General features: G+C 39.0%; 1 long non-coding RNA gene across 1 annotated transcript; it reads right to left on the minus strand.

Annotated features, from left to right (window-relative positions):
- Positions 1-463: 463 nt before the first annotated feature.
- On the minus strand, positions 464-5,826 carry LOC126955260 (uncharacterized). The gene is made up of 3 exons (XR_007725861.1): positions 5,631-5,826; positions 4,401-4,568; positions 464-680 (listed from the first exon to the last, which is right to left on the minus strand). It is a non-coding gene; the product is annotated as an uncharacterized LOC126955260 (long non-coding RNA).
- Between the last annotated feature and the right edge of the window lie 998 nt (positions 5,827-6,824).

Genomic DNA, 6,824 nt, shown 5'->3' on the forward strand with positions numbered 1-6,824 from the left:
TGAAACCGCACCTGGGCACTGTTGTGACCTGGCTGGGTGTACATGCACTTGGGGCAGCACTGACACGTCAGCCCCGTGCTGCCTCAGCACCCTCCGGACTTTGGGTGTCAATGAGCATGGGAGAGAAGCTGATGGGGGCTGCTGAGGGCAGCTGGTTATGAGCCTGCAGGAGCCCCTCAGCACGAACAGCCTGGAGGCCATAGATTATATGTAGATGGTAGCAGGGGGCAGATAGACTCCTGGGTGGAAAAAGGTTAGTTCCTGGTGATGCCCCACCTTCAAGCCAAGGATGGGCTGAAGCATAAGGGCCAGGATGTCAGTTCCAGGTGGAGTCTTCTGGCCTAGAATGAGAACTTATGCTTTATCCTGGCCCTGCCATGGCTGTCCATGGATGAATCAGCAGGTACTTCCTCTCTTCTAAACCCCAGAAAAACCCCAGACTCAGACTCACAGAGATGTTGGGATGACCTTCCTGTGGTTAGGAGCTACTTATTCCAGGTCTTCCCTCTGCTGAAGGCTGCAGACTCAATGGGACAACCTGCCTGCAGATAGGAGCTGCCCACTCTGTGTCTTCTCTCTGCTGAGAGCTGTACAGATATCGGGAAGACTTGCCTCTGGATAGACGCTACCCACTCCAGGTCTCCTCTCTGCTGAGTGCTGCATTCCTTGGGATGAACTGCCTGTGGAAAGGAGTCACCCACTTCAGGTCCCCTGAGAACTGTACTGTCACTCAGTAAAGCATCTTTTCACCTTACTCACCCTCCAGTTGTCTGTGTCACCTCATTCTTCCTGGACATAGGACAAGAGCTTGGGACTTGCAGAATGACAAAGCTGGAAGAACTGTAATACAAACAGGGCTGAAACATGTCCCCTATCCGCTGCTGTCCATGTTGCGGGTGGTGAGGAGAGAAGAGTTGTGGTCTTTCCAGGATCCCAGACCTAGGAGCTCCCTGACCCAGGGCTGTGACATCTTCTGTGGGGCTCTGTGGTTTCTGACATCTCCATCTCCAAGCTTCTGGGTGCCACTGCGTTCCCCTCGTCCAGACATAGGTGCCCACAGCAGGAGCTACTTATGGTACATCTGATCCAGCCACAGGCTTGCATGGAGCCAGCACCTGTGCCAGTGCATGGAACTTCCTGCCCCACCATAGCAGCCAGTGTACCTGGGTGTGCACAATGGCCAGACCCCACACTCGCTTGCTCACACAACCTTCACCACTCCGTGCCTTGCTTGCCCTCAGCAGGCATGGGATCTGGGCCGGTAGCACGAGCCACGTGCAGCCTGCCAGGCTGAGTGGGTGGAACGAGCCCAGTGGGCCCAAGCAAACCTTGGGCAAAGGTGCCACTGGCCATAGAGGCTTCTGGCTGAAAAGTGACACCCTAAGGATACTGTGACACTGGTGCCTACCTTCACTGTTTAAATCATTATTAAAGTTTTGAGCTGAAAGTGATCTGTCACCGGTGTCTGCTTTGACATTTAAAGATTCGTGGTAAAAATGATTGGTGGTAGCTGTGGGATTACCTGTTAGACCCATAAATTATAACGTCTAAGGCATTATTTGGCAAGGCAAGGAATGAGTTTGGAAATAATGTGAATTTGATGTTGGGATGGTTCGCTAAGCATTCTTGGTGTTAATGGAACTTATCATTTGCTAGACACGGGGAATGCAATGGTAGAAAAGATGGACATAATATTTTTATTAGATTTGTCTTCATGGTCATTATAGTCATTATAACAATTTCCATAAATTAGTGATTGAAAACAACACAGATTTATTGTTTTACAATTCTGAATGTCAGAAGTCTGAAATAGGTCTTACTGGGTTAAAGTCAAGGTGGCAGCAGAGGGTAAGATTATGTTCATTTCTGAAGGCTGTAAGGGGCAATCACTTTTTTTTGCCCTTTCTGCTTTCTAGAGGCCACCCACTTTCCTTGGTTCATGCCCCTCTTTAATCTTGAAAGTCTGGGATGGCTAGTTGAGTCTTTCTCACATCCAATCACTCTGACACTGACTCCTCCTTGACCTCCCCAATTTACGTTTAAGGACCCTAGCTGGGTAGCATGCTCCTATAATCCCAGGAGTTCAAAGCTGCAGTGAGCTATGATTGCATTACTGTGCTCCAGCCTGTATGACACCGTGAAACTCTATCTAAAAAAAAAAAAAAAAAAAAAAAAAAAAAAAAAAGTATGTTTGTGATTTCATTGGGGCCACCCATATGGTACACAATAATTTTCCTATTTTAAGGTCAGCTGATTAGAAACTTTAATTGCATCTGCAATTTCAATTCCCATTTGTAATGTAATATAACATATTCACATATGAATTAGAACATTTTTGTGGTTATTCATAAAGCCTGAAGATACCCAGATTTTATATTAATATTTTTGACTCTAATTGCCTTGCTCTATTTATTTTTTATTTAAAAGCTGTGAAAATGTTTGTGTTGTTCTAAACAATTATCATTTGGATGTCTTGCACTTTGTGTCTTACAGCAACACCATAGTACAAAGTAATGTCTGTATAGCACAAGCAATGTAAGTCAGGATGGCATTATTTGCCTCTTTATTTTACAAAAGGAAAAACAATGAAAGCTTGAAAAAATATTTGATTATTCCACCAGGCATAGCTAGGAGCACTGAAACTAAAAAACATAGTTTTCTGTTTTTGAAATCTTTGTATTCTAATCTATGTTCAGATGTTTTACTGTATATTTTTAAACATAAATGTCCATTAATCTGTATGAGGTTACTAAAAGATGGCTAATATATAGCTATTAGGAAAATCCATACATATTTTCACATTTTTGCTCAAAGGATGTCTCATTCAGGTAAATTTTCCAGACCTACCCATACAGAACTAGTCTTTCTCTAAAGCACCATGTTTTAACACATATGAGTATATCTGATTCATGTTGATTTTATTTCCAAGGTTTAACCTTTCTTATAACTTTATAAATCACGCATAGTTCTATATACCCACCATAACCAATTATTTGCAATAATAATAATACTAAAGAATTTGAGTATTTATGTTTTAGTAATAACTTCAAAATTCTTACTTTTCTTTAAGTGGCATAGCCTTGCTCAATTTGACAAATCAGTAGAGTTGAGAATTATTATTTTTTAGCTTAACAATCAAAGTCAAGACAAACTTACTAATTTTTGTTATTCTCACCTACTTTTTTTCTGAATAAAGAGATTGCCATATTCTGTGCCTTTCACTTAAAAAGACCAGGAATACACACATTTAAAGCTAAAAAAAAAAAAAAAAAAGAAAAAAGAAAAAAAAAGAATAATATAAGCAATTATGTTTCCTGTACCATGCTTGTGTCTTTTCTATAACTCATGTCTTTGGTGATTATTTGGACTAGTAATGAAATTGGGCTACTACAATTTAACTTAACATCATGTAAGGCATGGAGTAAAATATTGATAATGTAAAACCTAAATAATTTTCAACAAAACAATAAGAGTTTACTACCCAAAAGAGAATAATTTGTGTTTTTGAGATTTTTTAAACTAAGCATATAAATTGTTTTTGAGATTTTTTAAACTAAGCATACTCTAAAGCTCATTTCTAATTGTCACTAATACTGATTTAATCAGAACTTTGCTTTCATACTAAATATTATTTCTTGAATGAAAGATTACACATAAAACTATTCAAGTGGATTATTCTTTAAAATCATGACCAGTAAGTATGATCACAATGTAGCTTCATATTGCTGGATAATTATGAAGCTGCCATCAGTGGATTTTGGTAACCATGGGGGTTCTGGAACAAATTCCCCATGAAAACCAAGGGACAACTGTATTTATACAAATATATGAACACCTCTTCATTGGCAAGCAGACCAAAACAGTCAGAAGGCATGATGATGAAGTGGTTCCTAGCTCAGCTGCAGAGGCAGATCCTCTTGGTTCAAATCCAGGGTAGATACCTTGCTAGCCCTCTAGGCCACATTTCTAAAACTCCATGTGCCTACATTTCCTTATTGGAAAACCTGAATAATGACAGTCTAAGGGAATAAAATAAGTTTTGACATAAAATGTGCTTAACAAAATCTGACATAAGTGCTTAATTAAAGAAAGAAGTTCAAGATAAAGTCTTCTGAAATCTGGTATTTGTCATTTTGGTATATAAATTATCAATGAAACAAAAAATTTAATTAAATATCCACATTGATCTCAGTACTTTATTAGACAAAACTAGTCCTTAAGAAGCTCGTAAATTAGCACATGCCGTGCCTCAAGGTTGACAATATTAACTTGCCACTATCAGCTAGAATGGTTTCTTAGAATGAATTCAGTTCAACCATAAGGCAACTCTGCAGGCTATAGCACAAATCATCTAGGCAGGACATGTGTGCAGGTTCAGTGCCAGAAAGATAGCCACTTACTTTCTGTGTGCTGGGCTCAAGTAGAATTACTGGAGGCAAGGAAGATTCCAAAGATTCATTGTGGAAGAATTTCAAGAAGGGCTGTATAGACATTGACTGCTGGGAAACTATATCTTCTGGAAGACCAGTGGAGCAAGCAATTATCATTTGGGGCCAAATGTCTAAAAGCTGATGAAAGAGAAAAACAGAGCTTACAACAATAATAGGCCATATCAGGTGTGACCTTTCAGAGGCCAGTGGAAGGATAAGCACGATTAGTATGGGGATCCCTGGAAGACATTGCAGGTACAAGATCACATGGACAAAACTCACTATTAAATATGATATTGTGACTTACTTGCAATTTTGTTACAATCAATCAATCAATTTCCTAATCATTATCCCATTAAACACTTTCAGTAATATTGTAAGGTGATTGGGTAGTATTATTTTCATTTTGTAATTTGGGAAACTGAGAGTCAGAGATTTCAAGTTAGGTGCCCAATCCTAGATACTAAGCAGTCAAACAATGTCTAAAAACCAGATTTTTGAAATTCATTTTAAGATTATTTTAATTATTTTTATTTCATGTAAGAAAAACAATGACATATCTGTATATAAGAAATAATGCAGATAAATGAAGTAATAAAGACAAATATTAAATAGATTAAATCAAAAAAGTGAGATTATTGGAAGTCCTCTTAACTAAATCTTTAGATATATTTTTCTTAGCCATGGAAGTATTTTTATTCTAACAAATAAAGGAAATTGATCTGCAATAAAAAATTTCTCCCCAGCTATCACACACAGTATTGCTTATCTTTGACAAATTCAATTTTAAGAACAGTCATTAAATGGCAATTAGAATGGTTCAATACAATTTGCTGAATGGTTCAGTAGTGTTTACGTGTGTGATTTCTACATCTGTTGTTTAGCTTAGAAAGAACCCTTTATGTTTTCACATGTGGTATAAGAAATATTTCTTCTTTTGCCAGAGACATAGCTACTCTGTTTCCAAAATCTTCAGATTTCATATGGGGCTATGTACATTGCCATAAACCTTCACCAAAATAAAGCAGCAATCCCTGAACTGTTCTGTATTGCCGTTTTGCATTGCTTTCAGAATCAAAGTCTTTATACTTTTCTGCATTTTACCATGTAATCACCACAAAGAAAAAAACAACACAATGTTGGTTTAGCTAAGACTATACTTAAAGAAATAAATTTAATTTGGTGATTAACATATCTTACCAGGAATCAAAGCAGTTTTCTTTGTATTTCTTCTCAGCATGAATAAAACTACAACTCATTTAGCAGATTTCATTTTTTCTTTTCTTCCCTTGTTTCACCTTGTAATAGGACCTTGACTTCTTGCTCTCTCACCTGCCAGAGCTATAGTTTGCCATCCTGGGATATGTGAACAAATCTTCTTTCAATGTACATTTTAGGTTTCTGAATACAGAATTAAAAGGTTTTGAAAAATAGTGTATACGTTAACACAAATACCAAAGTAAGACTTTAATATCAATTTAATTAAATAAATTGACACTGTAGTTCCTCCAGTTTTCATTATAATCTTAAAGTTACAACAGGCTGACAGATCTCTGAACATAATTAAAACGCTAAACTTTCAATGCTTTTGAGTATAAAATGGAGTGTTTCTAGTATCACTACAGAAAGTATAATAACAGCTTCATTTTCAGCAATAAGTCCGTACACACATCGTTCTTTCCATGTTCCTCTTCCTATCACATCCCAAACTTGTATACTTGTGTATGTCTGTATCTAATTGATGCTTCTTTGATTATAAATGGTTTTATTACACCATTAAAAAACTAATTTTAAATACCTATATAAGAATTTTGAGGGGGGCGGAGCAAGATGGTCGAACAGGAACAGCTCCAGTCTCCAACTCCCAGCACGAGCGACAAAGAAGACCTGTGATTTCTGCATTTTCAACTGAGGTACTGGGTTCATTTCACTAGGGAGTGCCCGACAATCGGTGCTAGTCAGCTGCTGCAGCCCAACCAGGGAGAGCTGAAGCAGGGCAAGGCATTGTCTCACCTGGGAAGTGCAAGGGGGAAGGGAATCCCTTTTCCTAGCCAGGGGAACTGAGACACACAACAACTGGAAACTCGGTTAACTCCCACCCCAATACTGCACTTTAAGGAAACGGGCACACCAGGAGATTATGTCCCACACCTGGCCAGGAGGGTCCCACGCCCACAGAGCCTCCCTCATTGCTAGCACAGCAGTCTGTGATCTACCGGCAAGGCAGCAACGAGGCTGGGGGAGGGGCGCCCGCCATTGCTGAGGCTTAAGTAGGTAAACAAAGCCACTGGGAAGCTCGAACTGGGTGGAGCTCACAGCAGCTCAAGGAAACCTGCCTGTCTCTGTAGACTCCACCTCTGGGGACAGGGCACAGTAAACAATAACAAATGCAGC

Source organism: Macaca thibetana, chromosome 5, assembly GCF_024542745.1.
Source record: "Macaca thibetana thibetana isolate TM-01 chromosome 5, ASM2454274v1, whole genome shotgun sequence".
Taxonomy (NCBI): Eukaryota; Metazoa; Chordata; class Mammalia; order Primates; family Cercopithecidae; genus Macaca; species Macaca thibetana.